The following is a 26,217-nucleotide window of genomic DNA, read 5'->3' as shown; positions in this document are numbered from 1 at the left end:
CCCTTTCTCCGCATCCTTGCCAACATCGTCATTTCCTGATTTGTTAATTTTATCCATTCTGACTGGTGTGAGGTGGTATCTCACTGAGGTTTTGATTTGGATTTCCCTGATGCCGAGCAATGTTGAGCACTTTTTCATTTGTCTCTTGGCCATTTGGATGTCTTCTTTGCAAAAATGTCTGTTCATGTCTCCTGCCCATTTTTTGATTGGACTATTTGTTCTTTGGGTGTTGAGTTTGATAAGTTCTTTGTAGATTTTGAATACTAGCCCTTTATCTGATATGTCATTTGCAAATATTTTCTACCATTCTGTCAGTTGTCTTTTGGTTTTGTTGACTGTTTCCTTTGCTGTGCAAAAGCTTTTTATCTTGATGAAGTCCCAGTAGTTCATTTTTGCCCTTGCTTCCCTTGCCTCTGGCAGTGTTTCTAGGAAGAAGTTGCTGCGGCTAAGGTCGAAGAGGTTGCTGCCTGTGTTCTCCTCTAGGATTTTGATGGACTCCTTTCTAACATTTAGGTCTTTCATCCATTTTGAATCTATTTTTGTGTGTGGTGTAAGGAAATGGTCCAGTTTCATTCTTCTGCATGTGGCTGTCCATTTTCCAAACACCATTTGTTGAAGAGACTGTCTTTTTTCCATTAGACATTTCTTCCCTGCTTTGTTGAAGATTAGTTGACCATAGAGTTGAGGGTCCATTTCTGTGCTCTCGATTCTGTTCCATTGATCGATGTGTCTGTTTTTGTGCCAGTATCATACTGTCTTGATGATGACAACTTTGTAATAGAGCTGGAAGTCCGGAGTTGTGATGCCACCAGCTTTGCTCTTCTTTTTCAACATTCCTCTGGCTATTCGGGGTCTTTTCTGGTTCCATACAAATTTTAGGATTATTTGTTCCATTTCTTTGAAAAAAGTGGATGGTATTTTGATGGGGATTGCATTGAATGTGTAGATTGCTCTAGGTAGCATTGACATCTTCACAATATTTGTTCTTCCAATCAATGAGCATGGAACGTTTTCCCATGTCTTTGTGTCTTCCTCAATTTCTTTCATGAGTATTTTATAGTTTTCTGAGTACAGATTCTTTGCCTCTCTGGTTAGATTTATTCCTGGGTATCTTATGATTTTGGGTGCAATTGTAAATGGGATCGACTCCTTAATTTCTCTTTCTTCTGTCTTGTTGGTGTATATAAATGCTACTGATTTCTGTGCATTAATTTTATATCCTGCCATTTTAATGAATTCCTGTATGAGTTCTAGCAGTTTTGGTGTGGAGTCTTTTGGGTTTTCCACATAAAGTATCATATCATCTGCAAAGAGTGAGAGTTTGTTCTTCTTCCTTGCCAATTGGGATGCCTTTTATTTCTTTTTGTTGTCTGATTGATTGCTGTGGCTAGCACTTCTAGTACTATGTTGAATAGCAGTGGTGATAGTGGACATCCCTGCCATGTTCCTGACCTTAGGAGGAAAGCTCTCAGTTTTTCCCCATTGAGAATGTATTCACTGTGGGTTTTTCATAGATGGCTTTTATGATATTGAGGTATGTACCCTGTATCCGTATACTCTGAAGAGTTTTGATCAAGAAAGGATGCTGTACTTTGTCAAATGCTTTTTCTGCATCTATTGAGAGAATCATATGGTTCTTGTTCTTTCTTTTATTAATGTATTGTATTACATTGATTGATTTGTGGATGTTGAACCAGTCTTGCAGCCCCGGAATAAATCCCACTTGATCATGGTGAATAATCCTTTTGATGTACTATTGGATCATATTGGCTGGGATTTTGGTGAGAATTTTTGCATCCATGTTCATCAGGGTTATTGGTCTGTAATTCTCCTTTATGATGGGGTCTTTGACTGATTTTGGGATCAGGGTAATGCTGGCCTCATAAAATGAGTTTGGAAGTTTTCCTTCCATTTCTGTTTTTTGGAACAGTTTCAGAAGAATAGGTATTAATTCTTCTTTAAATGTTTGGTAGAATTCCCCTGGGAAGCCATCTGGCCCTGAGCTCTTGTTTTTGGGAGATTTTTGATTATTGCTTCAATATCCTTGTGGTTAAGGGTGTGTTTAGGTTTTCTATTTCTTCCTGGTTCAGTTTTGGTAGTTTATACATCTCTAGGAATGCATCTATTTCTTCCAGATTATCCAATTTGTTGGCATATAGTTGCTCATTATATATTCTTATGATTGTTTGTATTTCTTTGGTGTTGGTTGTGATCTCTCCTCTTTCATTCATGATTTTATTTATTTGGGTCCTTTCTCTTTTCGTTTTGATAAGTCTGGCCAGGGCTTTATCAATCTTATTAATTCTTTCCAAAAACAAGCTCCTGGTTTTGGTGTTCTATTCTACTAGTCTTTTGGTTTCTATTTCATTGATTTCTGCTCTGATCTTTACTATTTTCTTCTCCTGCTGGGTTTAGGCTTTATTTGCTGTTCTTTCTCCAGCTCCTTTAGGTGTAGGGTTAGGTTGTGTATTTCAGACCTTTCTTGTTTTTTGAGAAAGCCTTGTATTGCTACATACTTTCCTCTTAGGACTGCCTTTGCTGTATCCCAAAGATTTTGAACAGTTGTGTTTTCATTTTCATTGGTTTCCACTAATTTTTTTAAATTCTTCTTTAATTTCCTGGTTGATCCATTCATTCTTTAGTAGGATGCTCTTTAACCTCCATGTATGTGAGTTCTTTCCAACTTTCCTCTTGTGATTGAGTTGTAGTTTCAAAGCATTGTGGTCTGAAAATATGCAAGGAATGATCCCAATCTTTTGGTACCGGTTGAGACCTGATTTGTGACCTAAGATGTGATTTATTCTGGAGAATGTTCCATGGGCACTAGAGAAGAATGTGTATTCTGTTGCTTTGGGACGGAATGTTCTGAATATATCTGTGGAATCCATTTGGTCCAGTGTGTCATTTAAAGTCTTTATTTCCTTGTTGATCTTTTGCTTAGATGATCTGTCCATTTCAGTGAGGGGGGTGTTAAAGTCCCCCGCTATTATTGTATTGTTGTCAATGTGTTTCTTTGCTTTTGTTATTAATTGGCTTATATAGTTGGCTGCTCCCATGTTAGGGGCATAGATATTTACAATTGTTAGATCTTCTTGTTGGATAAACCCTTTAAGTAGGATATAGTGCCCTTCCTCATCTCTTATTATAGTCTGGTTTAAAATCTAATTTGTCTGATATAAAATTGCCACACCAGCTTTCTTTTGATGTCCATTAGCATGGTAAATGGTTTTCCACCCCCTCACTTTCAATCTGGAGGTGTCTTTGGGTCTAAAATGAGTCTTTTGCAGACAGCATATCGATGGGTCTTGTTTTTTTTGTCCAATCTGATACCCTGTGTCTTTTGATTGGGGCGTTTAGCCCATTTACATTCAGGGTAACTATTGAAAGATACGAATTTCGTGCCATGGTATTGCTTGTAAGGTGACTGTTACTGTGTATTGTTTTTGTTCCTTTCTGGTCTATGTTACTTTTAGGCCTTCTCTTTGCTTAGAGGACCTCTTTCAATATTTCTTGGAGGGCTGGTTTCGTGTTTGCAAATTCTTTTAGTTTTTGTTTGTCCTGGAAGCTTTTTATCTTTCCTTCTATTTTCAGTAACAGCCTAGCTGGATATAGTATTCTTGGCTGCTTATTTTTCTCATTTAGTGTTCTGAATATATCATGCCAGCCCTTTCTGGCCTGCCAGGTCTCTGTGGATAGGTCTGTTGCCAAGCTAATGTTTCTACCATTGTAGGTTACAGACCTCTTGTCCCAAGCTGCTTTCAGGATTTTCTCTTTGTCTCTAAGACTCTTAAGTTTTACTATTAGATGTCGGGATGTTGACCTATTTTTATTGATTTTAAGAGGGGTTCTCTGTGCCTCCTGGATTTTGATGCCTGTTTCTTTCTCCAAATTAGGGAAGTTCTCTGCTATAAATTGCTGCAGTATACCTTCTGCCCCTCTCCTGTTGAGTTCGTAGATATTCAGAATGGTTTGATAACTAGCTGCAGAATTCTTTCTCCTTTGGGAAACCAGTTTTTGCTCTTAAGACTTTCAGCTGATTAGATGAGGGCCACCCATGTTGTGAAGGGTACTTTTCTTCACTTAAAGTCAGTTGGTTATAAATGTTAATTACATCTACAAAATACCTTCACAGCAGTTATCTAGACTATTGTTTAACCAAACAACTGACACCGTGGCCTAGCCAAGTTGATAAATAAAATTAACCATCACAGGTAGGAAGTGTAGGAGAAACGATAGGGAGAAGTACTTTTTTTTTTTGCAAAGTGTTTTGTTCTTTGTCTGCTCCCCCCCACCCCGGTAAAAGTTGACTGGGAATTTGGAAATTTTCTAGGGAAACTAGTATTTCCACTTTTTATCTTTTGCCTCTTCAGCCTTCATTCCTTCTTTTATTGCTTATTCTCAGAGTGATATAGGCTGCTTTGAAGTTCTTGGAGACCTGAATCCATGTATAATGCATTTTTCTCTCTCCCACCTAACCTGATAGTTCTGTTAAAATAACTTTACATCATAACTATTCTTTATATAGCTGTGTATAATTTACAGTATGCCTCTACATCTGTTTCATGTTGAACTTGTCAGGCACACTGCAGCCTCAGGACCTTTGCATGTGTTCTTCCTCCAGACAATTTTTTATCTCATACTCACACCTTCTTACATCTTTGCTTATAAGTCTCTTTGTTAGTGAGACTTCCTCTGTGAGGCATTTTCTTTTTTTTTAAGATTTTATTTACTTATTTGAGAGAGAGAGAGAGAGAAACAGCATGAGAGGGGAGAAGGTCAGAGGGAGAAGCAGGCTCCCTGCCGAGCCGGGAGCCTGATGTGGGATTCGATCCCAGGACTCTGGGATCATGACCGGAGCCGAAGGCAGTCGCCCAACCAACTGAGCCACCCAGGTATCCTGTGAGGCATTTCTGACTATGAGGTTTACAATTGCAGCACCCTACCCTCAGCTCTCCACATTTCCCTTTTAGGTTTCATTATACTCCAGAGTAGTCATCATAGGGAAAGCTTCACATCTCATTTATTTGTTTCTTCTCTGTTTCCTCCTCTCTTTCTACTGGAATATAAGCTCTGTAAGGGCAGGAATTTCAGTCTCTTGTTGATTGCTTATACCCAGTGCCTAGAATGGTGCCAAACACATAGTATGTATATAATATAGTTATTGATAGAGTAATTAAATGTTGTCTTAGTTACTTAAGTACTAATATTATATACTATATTATAGTACTATACTATATACTATATATATGTGTCCATATATAATATTTTATAAAGTTTTATGAATTATCAGATTTTGTATATTGGCATAATACTAGATTAATCCTTTGCCATATGCTTTATTGGAGCAGCTCAAACATACAGCTTTAGCTCATTCATTTTAACTCTGTATATTCCATTCCATGAATATACATAATTTTTTCTGTTTTTCATTTTTTTCAAGTTTTTATTTAAAATCCAGTTAGTTAATATACAGTGTAATATTAGTTTCAGGTGTAGAAGTTAGTGATTCATCACCTACATACAACACCAAGTGCTCATTCCAAGTGCCCTCCTTAATCCCCATCACCCATTTAACGCTTCCCCCACCCACCTCCCCCCCTGTAACCGTCAGCTTGTTCTCTGTTGTTAAGAGTGTGTTTCCTGGTTTGCCTCTCTCTTTTTTTTTTCCCCTTATGTTCATCTGTTTTGTTTCTTAAATTCCACATATGAGTGAAATCATATGGTATTTGTCTTACTCTGACTTATTTCACTTGGTATAATACTCTCTAGTTCCATTCATGTTGTTGCAGATGGCAAGATTTCATTCTTTTTTTAATGGCTGAGTAATATTCCATTGTGTATGTGTACCACCTCTTCTTTATCCATTCATCAGTTGTGGGCACTTGGGCTGTTTCCATAATTTGGTTATTGTTGATAATAATGCTATAAACATCGGGGTACATGTGTACCTTTGAATTAGTGTTTTTGTACCCTTTGGGTAAAAACCTAGTAGTGTAATTGCTGCATTGTTGGATCCTATGGTAGCTCTATTTTTAACTTTTTGAGGAACTTTCATACTGTTTTCCAGAGTGGCTGCACCAGTTTGCATTCCCACCCACAGTGCAAAGAGTGCCCCTTTCTCCGTATCCTCGCCAATATCTGTTGTTTCCTGTGCTGTTACTTTTAACCATTCTGACAGGTGTGAGGTGATATCTCATTGTAGTTTTGATTTGTATTTCCCTAATGCCCAGTGATGATAAGCATCTTTTCATGTTTCTGTTAGCCATCTGTGTCTTCTTTGGAAAAATATTTATTTATGTCTTCTGCCCATTTTTACACTGGATTATTTGTTTTTTGGGTGTTCAGTTTGATAAGTTCTTTATACATTTTGAATACTAACCCTTTATCAGATATGTCATTTGCCAATATCTTCTCCCGTTCATTAGGTTGCCTTTTAGTTTTGTTGATTGTTTCCTTTGCTCTGCAGAAGCTTTTTATCTTGATGAAGTCCCAATAGTTTATTTTTGCTTTTGTTTCCCTTGCCTCCAGAAGCATGTCTAGTAGGAAGTTGCTATGGCCGATGTCAAAGAGGTTTCTGCTTGTGTTCTCCTCTAGGATTTTGATGGTTTCCTGGTTCACAATTAAGTTTTAATCCATTTTGAATTCATTTTTGTGTATGGTGTAAGGAAGTGGTCCAGTTTCATTCTTCTGCATGTTGCTGTCCAGTTTTCCCACCACCATTTATTGAAGAGACTGTCTTTTTTCCATTGGACGTTCTTTACTGCTTTGTTGAAGGTTAGTTGACCATATAGCTATGGGTCCATTTCTGAGTTTTCTGTTCCATTGATCTATGTGTTTGTTTTTGTGCCAGTAACATACTGTCTTGGTCATACAGCTTTGTAATATAACTTCAAGTTTGGGATTGTGATGCTTACAGCTTTGCTTTTCTTTTTCAAGATTGTTATGGCTATTTGGAGTCTTTTGTGGTTCCATACAAATTTTAAGATTGTTTATTCTAGTTCTATGAAAAATGCTGTTGGTATTTTGATAAGGATTGCATTAAATGTGTAGATTGCTTTGGGTAGTATAGACATTTTAACAAGAATATACATACTTTAGTTATCTATTCTTTTATTGATATGCAGTTAATTTCTTATCAATTTTTTAAAACTCTTATTTTCATGTAGCTATAAACATTCTTTGCCTGTCTTCTTGTGCACAAACGTGTACATAGGAGAGAAATTGATGATTGTAAGATATGCGTAGCTTCAACAAGCAATTTTCAACGTGTGGGAGAGTTCTCACTGCTCCACATTCTGTGCTTGTGTGAAATCTATAGAAATCTAGATGTAAGCCATGGAATAGCTTCATTTAATTTTTGTTGCAAAGTTCTGCCTGTGACCCATTGGCTCCAGTGTAAAAAAAATATTATCCCAGGTGGTGAGGGGAAACAGTTTTATTTTTTGTTCCTCCATTCAGGAGGAATTGAGGGAATGGAAGACAGGCCTAGACTGGCTCCTGGCTTATATCAGTGGGTGATTCTCTCATCCTTGATCTTGCATGAAACACTTGTTCAAGTCCTCCTCTCTATTATACAGAACATAAACTTTTGCTTCATTGACTGCTTCTGGCTCCAGATTCCAGGAGACTCATGTTTCACCAGAGTGTGCTTCTGGTCAGTGGAGATGTTTACTGTTGTTGCTATTATTATTATGATTATTATCATTAGGTTTAGTTATTTACTTTGTTTTTCTCTTTTCAGATTTTATTTTTCATCATCATGTGCTTGCAGCAGAGGGCTTATATCCAAATGCGAATTTAAGTAAATACCTTTTTTTCTTTTTAAGGTTTTAATTTTAATTCCAGTTAGTTAACATATCGTGTAATAATAGTTTCAGTAGTAGAACTTCGTGATTCATCACTTACATACAACACGTAGTGCTCATCACAGGTGTCTTCCTTTTTCTTTTCTTTTTTTTAAATTTTATTTTATTATGTTATGTTAGTTACCATACAATACATCACCAGTTTTCAATGTAGTGATCCACGATTCATTGTTTTCACACAACAACCAGTGCTCCATGCAGTACGTGCTCTCCTTAATACCCATAGATGCCTTCCTTAACCCCCATCAGCTATTTAAGCCATTCCTCCAGAACACCTCCCCTCCAGCAACCCTACAGAAATATCTTGATCTGTTAGCTGACTTTTGACTAAAGTTGAATAGAAAACAATAAAGACGGAAGTGGTTGGCCATTCTGCATCACCTATTGCAATAAAATAGACCCGCTTTATATTCTAATTGTGTGGGTTGCAAAAATGACATTATTATATAAAAATCAGAGCCTTGTATTCTTACCTAGAAGAAAGATGTGCCATCTCCATACCAATATGTTTCTGCAAGAGTACTTTTATAGTAGTCCAATGACTTTAATTCAAATACAGTTTTGGATCTAGTCAGCTATTTGAACCAAAGCTTTAATAAAGCTGCAGAATTCTGTACTCTAAAGCATAAAAGAGTTGACTCTGACATTTTTAGGCAAGAAGTGTCCATAAAATAACTTACAAGGCTCTTATAAAACTTAGAATTTTGAGCAGTGTAATAAGCATGACAGGATGATTTTGCTATGTAACACTCCCATGTATAATGAAGCTAACCTGTTGGATAGAATTTTTAGGATTTTATATCTGGTTGTAGAAGAATATCTACCAAAAATGATGAGTTAGGTTTGGCATAATTAATACTGAGCTGTTCTTTCCAATAGTAATTGGCAAATAGATTCAGTTGTTTCTTGAGGATACTTCTGAAATTTCCTGTAAGACCATGTCATCAACATAAACAGAATAAATAATGAAGATAAGAATCCCAGCATGTGAAACAAAATTAAACCTAATTCAGTAAAGGGATGCACTGTTACTTATCGACTAGACAAGTTACCGGTGAATATGTTTATTTTTTGTATTTGTTTTTGTTTTTGTCTACTGGTAGTCCTTTGTATTTTTTAGCAAAAGAACATTTTATATTAATATTTAATTAAGACTTTTTTTTCCTCCTTAGCATAGGTTAAAATCATGGAAATAGTGAATAACTGTCTCATATAGGCTAGGAAGACGTCAGCAACAATGAAAAAAACCATAACATCCATTTCTTATCATAACACTGAATTTAATATTGGAAATACTTTATAAAGATACAACTGTGTTTTTCATTCTATTAGTTCTTCCAAGTGACTTTAGTCTCTTTTGGATTGTGACATTTTCTGGGGCATCACTGGTTAACTATCAGAAAGAGGAAGTCAGTTTTATCTGTTAGTTCTCCAAGTGTACTAGCATCTCTTTACCAAGAACCTGTGCAAAATATTCTTTTTTTTCTTTATTCTTTTTTCTTTTTGAACAGGCTCCACGCCCAGTGTGGGGCTTGAATGCACGACCCTGAGATCAAGAGTCACAAGCTGGGGCACCTGAGTGGCTCAGTCGGTTAAGTGTCTGCCTTTGGCCAGGTCATGATCCCAGGCTCCTTGCTCAGCAGGGAGTCTGCTTCTCCCTCTCCTGCTCCCCCTGTTTGTGCTCTCTCTCTCTCTTTCTCTCTGTCAAATAAATAAATAAAATCTTAAAAAAGAGTCGCATGCTCTACTAACTGAGCAAGCCAGGCACCCCCAAAATATTCTTTTTGGATTATTCTTTTCTTTTCACTTAATTATTCATGTTCCTCAATAAAGATTAAAGCAAAATATATTTATAATCTCCTCAGGCTGGATTGATTGTACTTCCTAATACAATGGTTATTACCATATACTGTTTTTTCTCAACTAGGGTTTGATGAGAAATTTACAACTTAATGCCATAAATTTTAGAATGGATTGAATTACCTTACCTCCTTTGCATTAAGGTGCATAATGTTTATGTGACATACTTGGGACAACTGAGGAAATAGTCACTCAAGTCATTCTGTATTTGCTGGTTCCGACCATTACAGTTGAGAAAAGCTGCCACAGAGTATTATAATTTTCCACCTTTTCTTGTTATCTCCCAAATAATTACATACTGTGTGAATGCATGGGCTGCATCTTGCTCCACTGTTGTGCCCCTAATTTTAGTCTATTGAATTCTTTCCATGTAGGAGTTATTTGATAAATATTTGTGAATTAAATGCTAGAATAAAGGAAGCTTCTTTTGGCAGAACTCTGATGGTAGAACAGATTAAGGTGACCATTAGTGAATATCCCAGTGTCCAGAGAAGAATATGTGGGCCTAAGTAACATATGAAATAATGTTAGTGTTTGAAAGGCCCAATGAGTTGGGGAGAGTGGTGGTAATCTGTGATTATAACTGTCTCAGAGAGTGGTAAGACTGATCCTCAGCTCTCAGGTAATTTTATCATGACTGAGATAGTCTGGATCAGCAATAATGAAGATGGAAAAAGGCCATATGATCCTTTGTAGCAGCAGGCCAGCTTGGGTTCCTTTATAGGGTAGTGATAACAAGGGTCTCAAGAACAATAAGAAAGGAGGGTCTCAAATGCACAAATGGTTTTTAAGTATCTGCTTGTTTCATATTTGCTCTTGTTCCATTGGCCAGTGTTGCAGACCAAATGTTTTTGGGCCCCCCACCGCAATACCAATTCTTGAAGTCCTAATCCCCAATGTAATGGCATTTGGAGATGGGGTTTTTGAGAGGTAACCAGGTTATGAGGGTGGGGCACTAAGTTTGATGGAATGGTTGCCCTTGTGGGAAGAGACACCAGAAAGCTTGATATCTTTCTGTCTGCACACATACATCAAGAAAAAGCCATGTGAGCACACAGAAGGTGGCTTTCTGCAAGCCAGGAAAAAGGTTTTCACCAGAATTCGAGCATGCTGGCACCCTGATCTTGGACTTCCAGCCTCCAGAAGTGTGAAAAAATTACTTTCTGCTGTTTAAGCCACCCAGTTTATGGTATTCTGTTAGGATGGCCCACACAGACTAATACACACACCATAAGTCACATGGCCAAGCCCAGAGTAAACGTGAAAGGGAACAATTTAGAAAGGTAGATATAGGGAGGGGAATAACTTCTAGCCAATTTTGCATTATTACCATTTTTATATTATGGTCTTTAAATAAATATGATGCATGATATAATAAAATTTATGTAGGTATCATAAATTAATGAATTATGATTCTTTGGATATAAAACATTTTTTAAAAACTCCAAAAGCTAACTCTAGAAAAAATGATCTGGAGTCAGTTATCCTGATATCATTCAGTGCTTATATGTCATGCACATGCTTATGAAGTGTACTTCAGGGCTATTACATGTTTTACTAATTTTGTAGGCTGTCTCATACTTTCCGATGGATATATGCATGAGACCAAATGACAATACAGGCTAAGTATTCATTAAATCCACCTTCACATAATCTGCTCAAAATTTAAAATTTCTATTATTTCATTGCCAATTGACCTTGAGGCAAATTGTCAAGAAATTTATGAGAGTAACTGCATGAATATGTGTTCTCAAGTGTCTCTTGGGTAAAATATGACTCATGGCTTTCTTGCTTCTGAAATGATTAAGCCTCAAACCTGAAGTTGACAGCGAGTCATTGTACAGATTGATGTTCTCAATGACTAACATTTGACAGAGTTTGCTTCTGATTTATTATGCTTCTAGATAAAAAACAATCTACCTCATTTTTTAGTATTTTGACTATGTGCTTTCACTAATTGGATGAAAAAATTCAATTTCTTTTATATTGAGGGTGTGCATTTTGAATAAACTAATCATTTTAAATTAAAACCTTATTTTTAAAAAAGTATAGTTGCAGTGTGTTTTTAAGTATACTGATGTGATCCTGCTCATTTCTTTTTTGATGTCAAGTAACTCCTGATTTTTTTTTAAATTTGTACCTAACAGTAAACCTCATTTATATAAAAATTCATTTACTAATTATTGGATTTTTGTTACAATTATCTATTCGAGCACAGCAAATGTACTTGAAAAACAATCATACACAATTAGGTACAGCCCTCACTAACTGAGCTTATAATTTTTGGAAAACAGAAAACTAAGAAATAACTTTTCTCTTTCTTCTCAGGAGTACTTTCAACTATTATAATGTTATAAAATTATTTATTTATTTATTTATTTTAAATTCTTTTTTTAAATATTTTATTTATTTATTCATGAGGGACAGAGGGAGAGAGAGAGGGAGAGAAGCAGAGGGAGAAGCAGGCTCCCAAGGAGCAGGGAGCCCAATGCGGGACTCGATCCCAGGACCCTGGGATCATGACCTGAGCCGAAGGCAGACGCTTAATGACTGAGCCACCCAGGCGCCCATAAAATTATTTTTTTAAAGAATTAAAGTATGTCACCTTGAAAAGGAAGCAAAATGCAGGAAATGGAGGGAGAGAAAATAATACACAATTCCTTCCTACAGTATTTTTATCTACCAAGAAGATAAAATAACATTACTATTATTATGTATTTTCTTTATCACATAAACATATTTGATAAATACAAAAGGTTTTAAGTAATACATACATAAATTAGAATGCATATTAATGTAATGAATATCCAGAAACCTACCATTCAGCTTAAGAATTTACTAGAAACATCCCTTGAAATGACTTTATTCCTTTCCTGTTTCATCCCCAACCTGCTCCCAAAGGAAGTAACTGTTACTCTAAACTGTTTTTTGTTTTTGTTTGTTTTAAGAGAGAGAGAGATAAAGAGTAAGGGGGAAGGGGAAAAGGAGAGGGAGAGAAAGAGAGAATCTTATGCAGACTTCATACCCAACATAGCCCGAGTCAGGACTCAGTCGCACGATCCTGAGATCATGACCTGAGACAAAATCAAGAGTCAGATGCTTAAATTTTTAATCCACTGAGCCACCCAGGCACCCCAGAGGTAGCTGTTATTCTAAACTTTGTATTGATCCACTGCTTTTGTGTGTTTTTTTCTCAGCTTTATTGAGATATAACATTGTGTAAATGAAAGAGGTACAATGTGATGATTTAATACATTTATATATGGTAAAATGATGACCACAATAGGGGTAGTTTACATTTCCATCACCTTATATAATTACCATTTTTATTTTGTGGTGAGAGTATTTAAGATCTATTCTCTTAGTAACTCGGAAGTATATAATGAAGTTTTGTTAACTATAGTCACTGTACTATATGTTAGATCCCCAGAACTTACTCATTATCACTGAATGTTAGTACTCTTATTTAATATCTCCCCAATTCCCTCACCCCTCAGTCCTTAGCAGCCACCATTCTACTCTCTGTTTCTATGAGTTCAATGTTTTTAGATTCTGCATATGTGAGATCATACAGTATTTCTTTTTCTCTCTCTGATTTATTTCACTTAGCATAATGCCCTCAAAGTCTATCCATGTCATAAATGGCAGAATTTCTTTCTTTTTTTATGACTGAATAGTATTCCAAAGTGTGTGTGTGTGTGTGTGTGTGTGTATACATATACACATTGTGTATGTATATGTCACATTTTCTTTATCCATTCAACCATCAGCAGACATTTAGGTTGTTTCCATGTCTTGGCTATTGTGAATAATGCTGCAATGAACATGGGGGTGCAGATATCTCCTTGATATAGTGATTTTATTTCCTTTGGATATATACCCAGAATTGGTACTGCTGAATCTTATGATAATTCTATTTTTAATTTTTGAGGAATTTCCTTGCTCTTTCCCATAGTAGCTTTACTAATTTATATTCTTACCAACAGTGCATCAGGGTTCCCTTTTCTCTACATCTTTGCTAACACTTGTTATCTCTTGTCTTGTTAAAAATAGGCCATCTATATCTTGGCTCTAGTAAATAATGCTGCAATAAACATAAGGGTGCATATATCTTTTGAATTATTGTTTTTTGTTTGTTTGTTTGTTTTCTTTGGGTAAATACCCAGCAGTGGAATTACTGGATCATATGATGATTCTATTTTTAATTTTTTGAGGAACCCCCATACTGTTTTCCACAGTGGCTGCGCCTTTGCATTCGCACCAACAGTGCATGAGGGTTCCTTTTCTTCATATCCTCCCAAAACTTGTTCCTTGTGTTTTTCATTTTAGCCATTCTAATATTTTTTCCAACATTTTGGAAGCATTTGGGAAGGATTAGCGTTAATTATTTTTTATTTTATTTTTATTTTTTTATTATTTTTTTAAATGCAAGCCTTTTTTTTAAACAATGTTTTTTTTTAGATTTTTTTTATTAATTTGAGAGAGAGAGAGAGAATGAGAGAGAGAGAGAGAGAAAGCGAGATAGCACGTGAGAGGGGGGAGGGTCAGAGGGAGAAGCAGACTCCCCGCTGAGTGGGGAGCCCGATGCGGGACTCGATCCAGGGACTCCAGGATGGTGACCTGAGCCGAAGGCAGTCGCTTAACCGACTGAGCCACCCAGGCGCCCGCATTAATTCTTTTTTAAATATTTGTTAGAATTTACCACTCAATAAATTTGGTCCTGGACTTTTCTTTGTTGGGAGGTTTTTGATTACTGATACAATCACCGTACTTATTAATCTGTTCATATTTTCTGTTTCCTCAAGATTCAGTCTTAGTAGGTTGTATGTTTCTAGGAATGCATCTGTTTCTTCTAGGGTATTCAATTTTTTGGCATATAATTTTTCACAGTGGTCTCTCACGATCCTTTGTATTCCTATGGTGTCAGTGGTAATGTCTCCTCTTTCATTTCTGATCGAATTTATTTGAATGTGCTTTTTCCTATCTTAGTCTAGTCAAAGATTTGTCAATTTTCTTTATCTTTTCAAATAAACCAGCTCTTAGTTTCATTGATCTTTTCTAATTTTTTCTGGTCTCTGATTCACTTATTTCTGCTCTAATCTTTCTTTCTTTCCTTATGCTAAGTCTGGGCTTATTTTGTTCTTTTAGTTTCTTGAGGTTCAAAGTTAGTTTATTTGAGATCTTTCTTTTCTCTCAATGTAAATGTTTATCACTATAAACTTCCCTCTTAGAATTACTTTTGTTACTTCCCATAAGTTTTGTCATGTTGTGTTTCCATTTGCTTTTGTTTCAAGATAATTTTTCATTTCTTTTTTGACTCATTGGTTATTCAGGAGTATATTGTTTAATTTCCACATATTGGTGAACTTTCCAATTTTTTTTCAGTTATTGATTTCTAGTTTAATTCCATTATGGTGGAAAAGATACTTGGTATGATTTAAGTCTTAAATTTGCTAGTACTTCTTTTGTGACTTAATTTATGATCTACCCTAGAGAATGTTCTGTGGAATGTGCATTCTGTTGCTGTTGGATGGAATGCTCTATATATGCTGTTTGGTCTATTTGGACTAAAGTATATTTCAAGTATAGTGTTTCCTGATTGATTTCTGTCAGGATGATCTATCCATTGTTGAAAGTTGGGCATTTAAATCATCTAATATTATTGTATTGTTGTCTTTTTCTTCTCTTCAGTTTTGTTAGAATTTGCTTACTACAGTTAGGCGCTCCATTTTGGGCTTCATATATATTTATAGTTGTTATATCCTCTTGATGAATTGAGCCTTTTGTCATTATATAATAACATTTTTTGTCTCTGCTTAGAATGCTTGACTTAAAGTCTATTTTGAGTGCTATAAGCATAGCACCCCAATTTCTTTTGATTTCCATTTGTATGGAAATCTTTTTCCATCCCTTCACTCTGAGCCTATGTGTATCCTTAAAACTGGGGTGAGTCTCTTATAGGTAGCGTATAATTGGGTCTTTCTTTCCCCCCAATTTGGTCACTCTGTGACTTTTGACTAAGAATTTAATCCATACATTTAAAATAATTATTGATAGGTGAGGACTTACTAATGTCATCTTACTGTTTTTAACTATTCTGTAGCTCCCTTATTTTTTTCCTTTTTTTGCTGTTTTCTCTTCTAAATTCGTGATTTTTCTTAGTGGTATGCTTTAATTTCCTTCTTTTTATCTTTTGTGTATCTTTTATAAGTTTTACTCTGTGGTTACCATGAGGCTAACATAAAACATTTTATAGATAGAATGGTCTGTTTTATGATGACAACAACTTAACTTCAATTGCATATAAGAACTCTACCCTTTACTTCCCTTCTCATATTTTATGTCTTTGATGTCATAATTTACCTGTTTTATATTGTATATCCATTGTTATTTTTAATAAATTTGCCCTTCTGTCTCCATGGCTACTGCTTTCTCATGTCCTTTCCAGATTACTGCAATAGAATTTAACTACTTTGTTAAACCATCTCTTTAAGCATCTTCTTCTCTACCCTATCTCTAGGATTATTTTTTAAATTTTATTTTATTATATAATGTTAATCACCATACATTACATCATTTTGATGTAGTGTGCCATGATTCATTGTTTGCATATAACACCCAGTGCTCCATTCAGTACGTGCCCTCTTTAATACCTATCACCAGGCTAACCCATCCCCCCAACCCCCTCCCCTCTAGAACCCTCAGTTTGTTTCTTAGAGTCCATAGTCTCTCATGGTTCATCTCCCCCTCCGATTCCCCCCCTTCATTTTTCTCTTCCTACTATCTTTTTCTTTTTTTTTAAACATATAATGTATTATTTGTTTCGGAGGTCCAGGTCTGTGATTCATCAGTGTTACACAGTTCACAGCTTTCACCATAGCACATACCCTCCCCAATGTCTATCACCCAGCCACCCCAATCCCTCCCAGCCCCCACCACTCCAGCAACCCTTAGTTTGTTTCCTGAGATTAAGAATTCCTCATATCAGTGAGATCATATGATACATGTCTTTCTCTGATTGACTTATTTCGCTTAACATAATACCCTCTAGTTCTATCTACATCATTGCAAATGGCAAGATTTCTTTTTTTTATGGCTGCATAATATTCCATTGTATATCTATACCACATCTTCTCTATCCATTCATCTGTTGATGGACATCTTGGCTCTTTCCATAGTTTGGCCATTGTGGACATTGCTGCTATAAACATTGGGGTACACATACCCCTTCAGATCACTACATTTGTATCTTTGGGGTAAATACCCAGTAGTGCAATTGCTGAGTCATAGGATAGCTCTATTTTCAACTTTTTGAGGAACCTCCATACTGTTTTCCAGAGTGGCTGCACCAACTTGCATTCCCACCAACAGTGTAGGAGGGTTCCCCTTTCTCTGCATCCTTGCCAACATCTGTCGTTTCCTGACTTGTTAATTTTAGCCATCTGACTGGTGTGAGGTGATATCTCATTGAGGTTTTGATTTGGATTTCCCAGATGCTGAGTGATGTTGAGCACTTTTCCAGGTGTCTCTTGGCCGTTTGGATGTCTTCTTTGCAAAAATGTCTGTTGATGTCTTCAGCCCATTTCTTGATTGGATTATTTGTTCTTTGGGTGTTGAGTTTGATAAATTCTTTATAGATTTTGGATACTAGTCTCTAGGATTATTTTCTAAAATGCAAGCTAACTAAATCATTCCCTTGCTCAAAAAGCAGAATGTAAATTCCACAATTCTAAGATGAATAGACTATATGTTCTTTCACCTCATTTCTCTCTAACAGCATCATGATGTCATGCTGTCTCTTATTTCTGGGACATACCAACTGGTATATTTTCTTGTCATCTGTTAACCCTCCCAATCCCACCCTGCTCAGTCTATCCCAGGAGTGGATCCCATTCAAATTTCAAGACTCAGCTCACCCTGGTCATTGTGACTTCAACTGCTCTTGAGATAGTTCCTTAACTTATCACCACGTAGTCTCGGTTTTCCTCGTCTTTCTCCATAGAAATCTGAATTTACCCATGTAATGATGTTTATCATACTATGTTGTAATCATCTACTTTATAATTTACCTCCTATACTGAGTTATTTCATAGGTCAGAGACAATAGTTTGTGTGTTAGTCATCTTTATATTTTTAATGTCTGGCATAAAATGAGATACCAGTAATGTTATGTGAGTGAATGGATGAATGAACACTGGAAATAAGAAGATGTGAAAACACAATGTTCTATCTTGATTTTGTCATAAGGGCAGAATTAGAATGAAGGAAGAGGCTTATTCCTTATCTTCAGGAATAAGAACTCAAGATAGAAATTCATTTCTACTTTAATTATCTCAGAGAGAGGCAAGATCTGTAATTGAAGACCAGCACAGTTAATGCTCTGTAAGCTGTAGAACTTAGCCATGTTTATCATTTTTACTATCCCCATGTATTTCTCCACAAGGATGATTCATAATCTGAAAAAGAAAGGAGTTTTCTGCCTAATGTTAGGACCAGGAAGAAAAGAAAGGGTTAGGGAGACTATCCCACTTTGCAGTCAAACTGCAAGAGTAGAACTCTTAGAGAGGACAGAGAGGCAACAGACAAGAAGATTAGAAAACAGGATGAACCCTGTTTGTTTCTCAGAGTAGGGTGTGGGGGGATGGGTTAGCCTGGTGATGGGTATTAAAGAAGGCAGGTATTGAATGGAGCACTGGGTGTTATATGCAAACAATGAATCATGGAACACTACATCAAAAACTAATGATGTAATGTATGGTGAAAAAATCTTTAAAACTAAAAAAATGAAAACACTGTGGATTGTAAAAAACAAAAAAACAGGCTGAGTCCCTGTGACCCATAGTCAAGAAAGAATGAAGCAGGGAGCAAGTGAATGGATCCCTAGGGCTTACAAGAGCCCTGGGGCGGAGTGTCACAGGAAGTGAAGGGCATTTTCCAATATAATGTTTTCCAGATAATGATTAACCAGATTTGAAAAACAACTTTGAACTTCATAGGGATTATATCTAGTCTTATTTCTCATAGACTGAGGATGAATTATCTTGATTGTTATCATGTTTTGAATTGAGAAGAAGTCAGGAAGAAGGTTCCTCAGCTTCTGCTTTTTAGACGTAAGTGAAACAAAATTTCCTCCACATTTTCCTTTCCCTGGCTACTTTATTTGCAGACTCTTATTGTTTACCCTGCCCCAGATGATGAATTTCTATCATAATACCCTGTTTATTTTCTTTATGTAAGGTATCAAATGTAATTATCTTATTTATATTTATAACTTTCTTTTTGTACTTCTCCCCCACTGAAATACACACCCGTGGGAATTCATTTTGTTCAGCACTGTAGCCACTGCACTTGGCACATAGTAGGCTTTCTTTTCTTTTTTTTTTTTTAAGATTTTATTTATTTATTTGACAGAGAGAGACACAGTGAGAGAGGGAACACAAGCAGGGAGAGTGGAAGAGGGAGAAGCAGACTTCCTGCTGAGCAGGGAGCCCGATGCGGGGCTTGATCCCAGGACCCTGGGATCATGACCTGAGCCAAAGGCAGACGCTTAACGACTGAGCCACCCAGGCGCCCCCATAGTAGACTTTCAATTGATATTTGTTGAATATTAACTGAATATGGAGTCAGTTTGATATTAATAATCCCAGTTCTTCTGACTCTTCACCCTTTGCTTTTTCACAAGGGCCTTGAATTCTCTGAAAAGTCTTCCACCAAATATTTCCAGGAATCACATGAGATCAGAAAGAGATCAAGTGAGCTTTGCCACTACTGTTTCTCACCATTCTTAATGCCCTCAGTGGAAACAACAGCAACAACAAAAACAAAACATTGCCTATGGAAAAGACCTTATCTTCTGATGCTCCAAAATAATTGATTATCTAGGACCTGAAGCTGGGATGCAGGCAGTAATGGGGGCAAATTTATACCAAATTTATCTTCTGAATCTTAAAACATCAGTATGCACAGAGCTTCAAAATCTTGGGAGAACATTTCTAATGGACTCTCTGTCCATTAGAATCTGCAGACTGGACAGTACGGGTACCATGCCATCCATCTTGTTTACTGCTTTGTTTTACTCTTTTGTAGGTCTCCATGCACTTAGCTCTCAGCCTGTAGCCACATAGCGAGACTAAACAACAACAATGATGAAACAAAATCAATTCGTGCAAATGGATTCCTAGAATCATCTTCAGTTTACTAGCTCTCTGAGCATAGTTGGGAACCTCCATTTTACTTGAATCAGAACAATCCTCTGTATAAACATACTGTTCTCCTTTGAATCTAGAAGCCTCCATTGCTCATTGTAAACATTTTCTTTAAAATAGAACTGCTTCAAAAATTGTAGAAAAATTATTGATAATATTTTTCCTAACCAAATTGTCTGCTATAATAATCTCTCTGTTTATCAAGAGATGCATCTAGTTAGAGAAAGGTGTAAGCATGGTAGGGAATGAAGAGGGATGAAGAGTGGTTCTCATTTTGCAGCCCCTTTTTAAGGTCAATTATTATTGAATGTAATATTTCAAATAGTGATTCAACCTATAGTATTTCTTATATTTGGATGGAGATCTCTCTTACTGGTTCCTTTGAGAGAGTCAGTCAGCTCTAGGTATAGATGGCATTAGTGACATTCAGGTTATATTTTCATAGGTCTCTAAGGGACATGGTGTAGTCAGTCTGAACTCCTCTCAAGATAGGGCTAGATTCAAAGGTATATTTATTTCCATCACTTAGAGGGGCCAGCTTAGAGCCAAGTAGTCCCAGACTCCATGAATCCCTTGATGCAGCTTTATTCCCCAAGTTCCTTGGTAATGAATTTTACATGTTTGACCCCAAAAGAACTGGGTGAAACCAGGAATTTTCAGTAGTTTGACTGGAATTTGACTGGCTTTTAAAAAGTTTTCTGTGAGACCAAAATTTACCTACTTTCATTTAGTGCTGTGTGAATCCTGTACTCCATTTACTGAAATAAATTTAGCCATTTAAACTAAATCCATTGAGTAAATTTTGTCATTATCTGCAGATTCTAGCCCCAATGTCTGTTTTAGGATTGTATGAGTAACAAACACCATGTTAGGATTATTATATTATTACTAAGTGCTAGTTTATATATTTGAATGTACATAAATTTCTTCATTCTAAAGGGCTAGAAGTGAAGTACTATTAAAAAAAAGTGTCAAATTTTATATATCCTAGAATGAAGTTGTTTAGTCAATCTGAGGTTACTGTGGTAGTTACGATAGAGAACATAAATAAGATTTATTCATGGTTCATGGTCTCAAGATACTTACAGTCCAGGATGGGAGATAGACATGAATAATTTCAAAAATAAAATATGGTATGGTAGAATCAAATAGCTTTGAGACTTTAGAGAATGTGGATTTTCCTTTCTTATAAATTATTAGCCAGACTTTCATGATTTTATATTAAAAGGCATCGCTTATTTGTATGGAAGGATGGGTATTATTTCTTCATGTGACAATGTAGGAGGGTTGGGTAAATGAAGGGGTGCTAGATTTCTTGGAGGGAAAATAAACACTTCCTGCACTAAAACAAGTCTGGGAGCTTTTTGTCCTATAACTAAAGCAAATTGAAGACTTTGAGAAATTGTGAAATAAATACACCATTTAGCAGAGAATTCCTCAAAGCTACCTGATTATTTATATCCTTGTAATGTCTGTAAACATCCTGGGAGACAGGTGTTCCCTAGTAGAGTAGAGAGAATGGTAAATTGCATTGAGAATGGTAAAAATGAGCAAGAAAGATTTAGAATAGTCAAATTTGCAGTGCCTTGAATTCAAGACTCTGCAGTGCCATTGAAGTTTTTGGGTGTGGGGTAACCCAATCTGAGGATATTGTTGGGAGATTAATCCTGCTAAGTGCATCAAAGGGAAGCTGGATGTGTGGAGGGGTATGGGAGGCAAGTAAGGGATACTGAAGATGAGACAGTTCCTTAGGGGACAGTGTGAGATGAACAGGGATGTGAACTATGGTAGTCAAAAGAGAAATGGAGAGAAAGATGCATTCAAGAGCTATTAGAGAAAATTATGCATGCAGAAGAAAGGACTTAGGGTTTTTCAGCCTAGGAACTGTTATTACAATTAATAGACTTAAGGGAATTTAACATTTCAGTGGGATATCCTTTTGAAATGTGTAGGAAGTACTAAGAAATAAAGAATTATAACTTAGGAAAAGCATTGCTACAAAGGATAGAGAATTGGAACACACCACGTCTAAAAGTGGTAACTGAGTTTATAGAGGTAGACAATATTATGGAAAGTAGGAAAGGGAAGAGAGAATCAACAATATAGCCTTTATGAGAACCCACATATGTTGGACCTAAAGAGGAAAACTAGCCATAGAAGGAGGTGTAGTAAAATAGTGAAATAGAAGCCAAAGTCTCAAGTACAAAGTACAATTAAATATTGTTAAATACCATAGAAATTCTAATGAGAGGAGCCACAATAATTTTGGAGATTAGGAAGTCATAGCTCATTTTCAAGAGAAAATTTATTCAGTGAAGCTTGCAAGTGAAAGTTTCAAAGCAAAGAATTATGAGTAGGTGGTGAGAAAGTAGAAGTTATAAGGAAAGCTGGCCCTTGCATGAAGTTTTGAAGTGAAGATGAGAGAAATATAATGACAGTACAAGGAAAAAACAGTCACTAGAGAAGGTCATGCTTTCCTATTCTTTTTTAGTTTTTAAGATTTTATTTATTTGAGTGAGAGAGTGAGAGCAAGAGAGTGAGTCCCAGTGGGCAGAGGGAGACTCCCTGATGAGCAGGGAGCCCAGCGTGAGGCTGGATTCCAGGACCCTGGGATCATGACCTGAGATGCTTAACGGACTGAGCCACGCAGGCGCCCCACTTTCCTCTTCTTTTTAGGCTTGAGGAGATATACACATTTTGTAGACTAAAGGAAAGAACCAGAAAAGGCCAATATGTTAAAAATTAAAAATGAAGTGTGAAAATTATTGGAACCAAATCCCTTAAAAAGGCAAGAGAGAGACTTCGTTAATAATGATAAGTAAATGAATTAGCGTGAGAAAAAAGGTTGTCTTTTTGTCTAGAACAGAACAGGAAGGAAAGGTTTGTTTGCTATGGGGGTAAAAGATAGGCATCTCCTTTCTGCTGTTCCCAGGTTTGGAAAGTCCTAGCGAGAAAGGGTTGCAGCTCACAGTTCCTACCCTGGCTGCTTGTCCTGCTGTCGGTCAGACTGGCATGTGTGGGACTGGCAAACAAAAAGTCAAAAGAAAGCTTAGCGCTCTCTGGTAAAGCAGGAAGGAAGGTAGGGGAGGCCTCAGGGCAAGGAATTAAGAGCTCTTCCCTGGCATGGGCAGAGTCAGAACAACTATGAGTGAATCACCTGGAATAGAGTGGTACCCAGTGAGGCAGAAGGGTTTCTGCTCTGAGAGGGCGGGTGGGTGCCCAGATCTATGTGAGAAGGACAAGGTGGAAACAAAGTCAAACTAATAAAACGATTAAAAGGTAGAGAAATTAAATTAGGATTAAATGGTTTGGAATTATCAGTATCTTCCCTGGCCAGGTGGCAGTGAAACCTGAGAGAGGGAAGCCTCCTGGCCTTTAGGAGAAAGCTAAGTGGGGGAACGACGGATATAATGTGCAAAGATGAAAAGGTTCTAATAATTTTGTTACTTCTAACTTGGTTTGGTGCAGGTATGTCATCTGTTCTCAGGGGACTGCATTTGTTTCTGTATTTTTGTGGGATTCACAGTCTTAACTAGTACTGTAAGGAAAGTAGAAAGGGAATGAGCTGATTTCCTTTTCTCTGCATTTGGGATGATGCTTCTTTCTGGTGACCTTCCAGAAGTGTCAAGCAGGATCGAACCAACTGATTTATTTTCAGCAACTCCTGTAGCTCTCATCCCGGTTATTTTTAACTTTGGGTTCATTTTTGTTCCAGTCAGCGCCAACTTCATTATCAGTGTTCAGTGCATATCCCATAACAATAACATCAGGTTCTAAATAGGAGGGCTTGAAATTGTGAATTCTGGGGAACTTCATAGTGAACCTTCCTTAGAGAAGATCTTCATACTGAATCTTGAGAAAGTCATAAAACGGGATGAAAGTAATCACTTTCAGCTCTCTTATTTCAGCTAGGTTTTATTGATCTTTTCTAAGAAATGACTGAAGTTAACGGTCCCCACCAATGTCAGTGTCAGAAAATTTACATGTAAGTTTGACAAGAGGAATACCTTTTGGTGTTTATAAGTAGTCAATTCTTAGGCATTATTAATGGTATCTTTAGTGACTATTTAAAATTCTGTCAAACATGATATTTTTACTGAACAATATATGATGACATGATTCCCATTTGGTAGTTGTATAGTATAATTTTTTTATTTAAGGATTTAGAAATTGGGCTAATATGGGAACTAAATATATATAGTCTATGAGTTGAAATATTACATAGTTCTTTAAAATACTTTGAATATATAATGTAGAAGGTGCTGTTTTCATTCTGTCTTGGAAAAATATCTTCATGTGATTTATTTGAAACATTGAGCCAAATTGTCCCAAGTTTATGGGAACATACTCTGTTAAAGAACAAGGAAATATGCTTCACTATTTTAAACTTGATAATGAAAAACCATTCAAACACATATCAGATCCTCTGAGGATCTCATATAATAATTTTTATGGAAACTAAATTGTAATATGGGAATTGAATAAAATTCTAAGCACACTTAAGGAGCTAATACTTGGCCTTTAGGAGCATCTTGTATTTAAGCACACTGCCTAATCCCCTTACGTAATGGAATTCCTTCAAAAGATTCTTTCAAAAGAACTTTTCCTTATTCAGCCTATAGTTTTTAGAATCTTGGAAAACTTGCTCAAATAATGACTATCTGCTCATTACTTATTTTTGAATGGTGGTAGCATTTTTCCAGAGAAGGAAAGAAATTTGTATTTCACAGGCTAAGAAAGTCTATAAAATAGAACTATTTTAGTGTCATGGGATCAAATAGAAACCGAAAGGGACCTCAGAGAACGCTTAATCCTGCTGTCCTTTTACAAATAAGGAAACTAAGAGCCAATGTGAATGTCACTTGCTCAAAGGGTGACAACACTTTAGTGACATTTATTGTGATATATGTATTTGAATTTTCCAGTGTTGTATCTCTGTATGTCACATAAAGCAAGATACAGGATAGGAATCGTTTTAATCACTTGGTCATTTTACATGTCCAACAGACACTATTCCTTTCTATCTAGGCTTGTAGTACATTTTATAATATAACCTTTTAAAAATATTTTTTAAATTATTTGATTCTAGTTAGTATAAATAAGAACAATCTCAGTTCTTTGTGAGATATGCCTCTCTAAATAGAGTTAATTATAAACAATTTAAGTTTACTAGACCTTCTAGCACTGTTCATACCTTCTCCACCCTTACTCCCATTTTTTTTTTTTTAACTGAAAGAATTTACTGGTGTCTGACTTAAGCCTGTAAGAGACTTTAATAAAATCTCTTTAAGGCTACAATCTCGGTTTTGTCTTTTTCCCCTGCTTTTGTGACCTTTCGATTCAGTTTTTGCATTGGGACAGTGTCTTAATTTGAGAATCTTTTACCAAGCTAAATATGGGGAAAGTGTGTCCTATAACGCTGCAAGTCCCAGTAATACATGGATCGTCCCTTTTTCCTTTTCATCCCTGCTTGCAAACAGATAAAATCTATTAATGACCTCATTGCTGCTGCTAGCGTTTATTAAATATAGCTAATTAAAATTAGTTCATGCAACCAACGTTCTTTATCCACATCTCTTGTCCCAAAACCCCAACTGCTTTGTGTGCCTTTTCTGCCTTCCAAGATATCACACACAAATAGTTTTACCAAATGTTTTGTCTCTGCCTAACATAAGTTGTCATTTCTCTCATCTCTTCTAACAGGGTCCTCTCAACCATCTACCTATCCCTGCAGCCATTGCCACACATTTTAGGATTTTGTTTTACACACCACCTCAGATTTTGTTGTTCTATCAAACAGCTTTAGTATCTTAAGGCTTACAACAATAGACATCATTTCTTACTCACGCTATTTGGATATATGGGTCAACTATTGCTCTGGTTGGCTCTTGGCTGAGCTTCAAACATATTCTCATTTTCACAGATCTAGGGACATGTTTTCATATTAGAAGGTAAGGATTATAGGTATAGAGTCAAAACATGCAAACATACTTTAAGGTGACTCTTGGATATGGCCTAAACTTTATTGGTTTATATCCCATTGATGAAGCATGTCCAAAGTTAGTGGGAAGAGAATATATTTTGCCTGCAGAGAAGTATGGCAAAGATTGGTAGACCAGGACAGATACTTAGGAATAAAAAAATTAATTGTCAATTGAATTCTCTCATAAATGTATAGTAGAAGAAACAACTGTCAACTTGATTAGGTTCCTAAGAGTTCCACAGCCCTTCCCTTCTAAATTTTATAATCCTGACTGCTGATATGGTTTCCCTGAATCCACAGATGC

At 36.3% G+C, this 26,217-nt stretch overlaps 1 protein-coding gene across 7 annotated transcripts in view; it reads left to right on the top strand.

The window, feature by feature from the left end:
• The window catches only part of SLC16A7 (solute carrier family 16 member 7), a 183,321-nt gene that overhangs the window by 64,388 nt on the left and 92,716 nt on the right, over positions 1-26,217 (top strand). For 2 of the 7 annotated variants that reach the window (XM_073900745.1, XM_073900749.1), the window contains exon 2: positions 18,750-18,835. The exons of the other annotated variants lie outside the window; for them this stretch is intronic. The gene's annotated coding sequence lies outside the window, so the exon portion shown is untranslated. The remainder of the gene's footprint in view (positions 1-18,749; positions 18,836-26,217) is intronic. 7 annotated transcript variants of the gene reach the window in all.

Source organism: Callorhinus ursinus, unplaced genomic scaffold (genome assembly GCF_003265705.2).
Source record: "Callorhinus ursinus isolate GAN/ISIS: 27379988/994484 unplaced genomic scaffold, GSC_fseal_2.0 scaffold14, whole genome shotgun sequence".
In the NCBI taxonomy this organism is placed as follows: Eukaryota; Metazoa; Chordata; class Mammalia; order Carnivora; family Otariidae; genus Callorhinus; species Callorhinus ursinus.
Note: the sequence above shows the minus strand (reverse complement) of the source record. Positions and strands in the feature narration are given on the sequence as shown.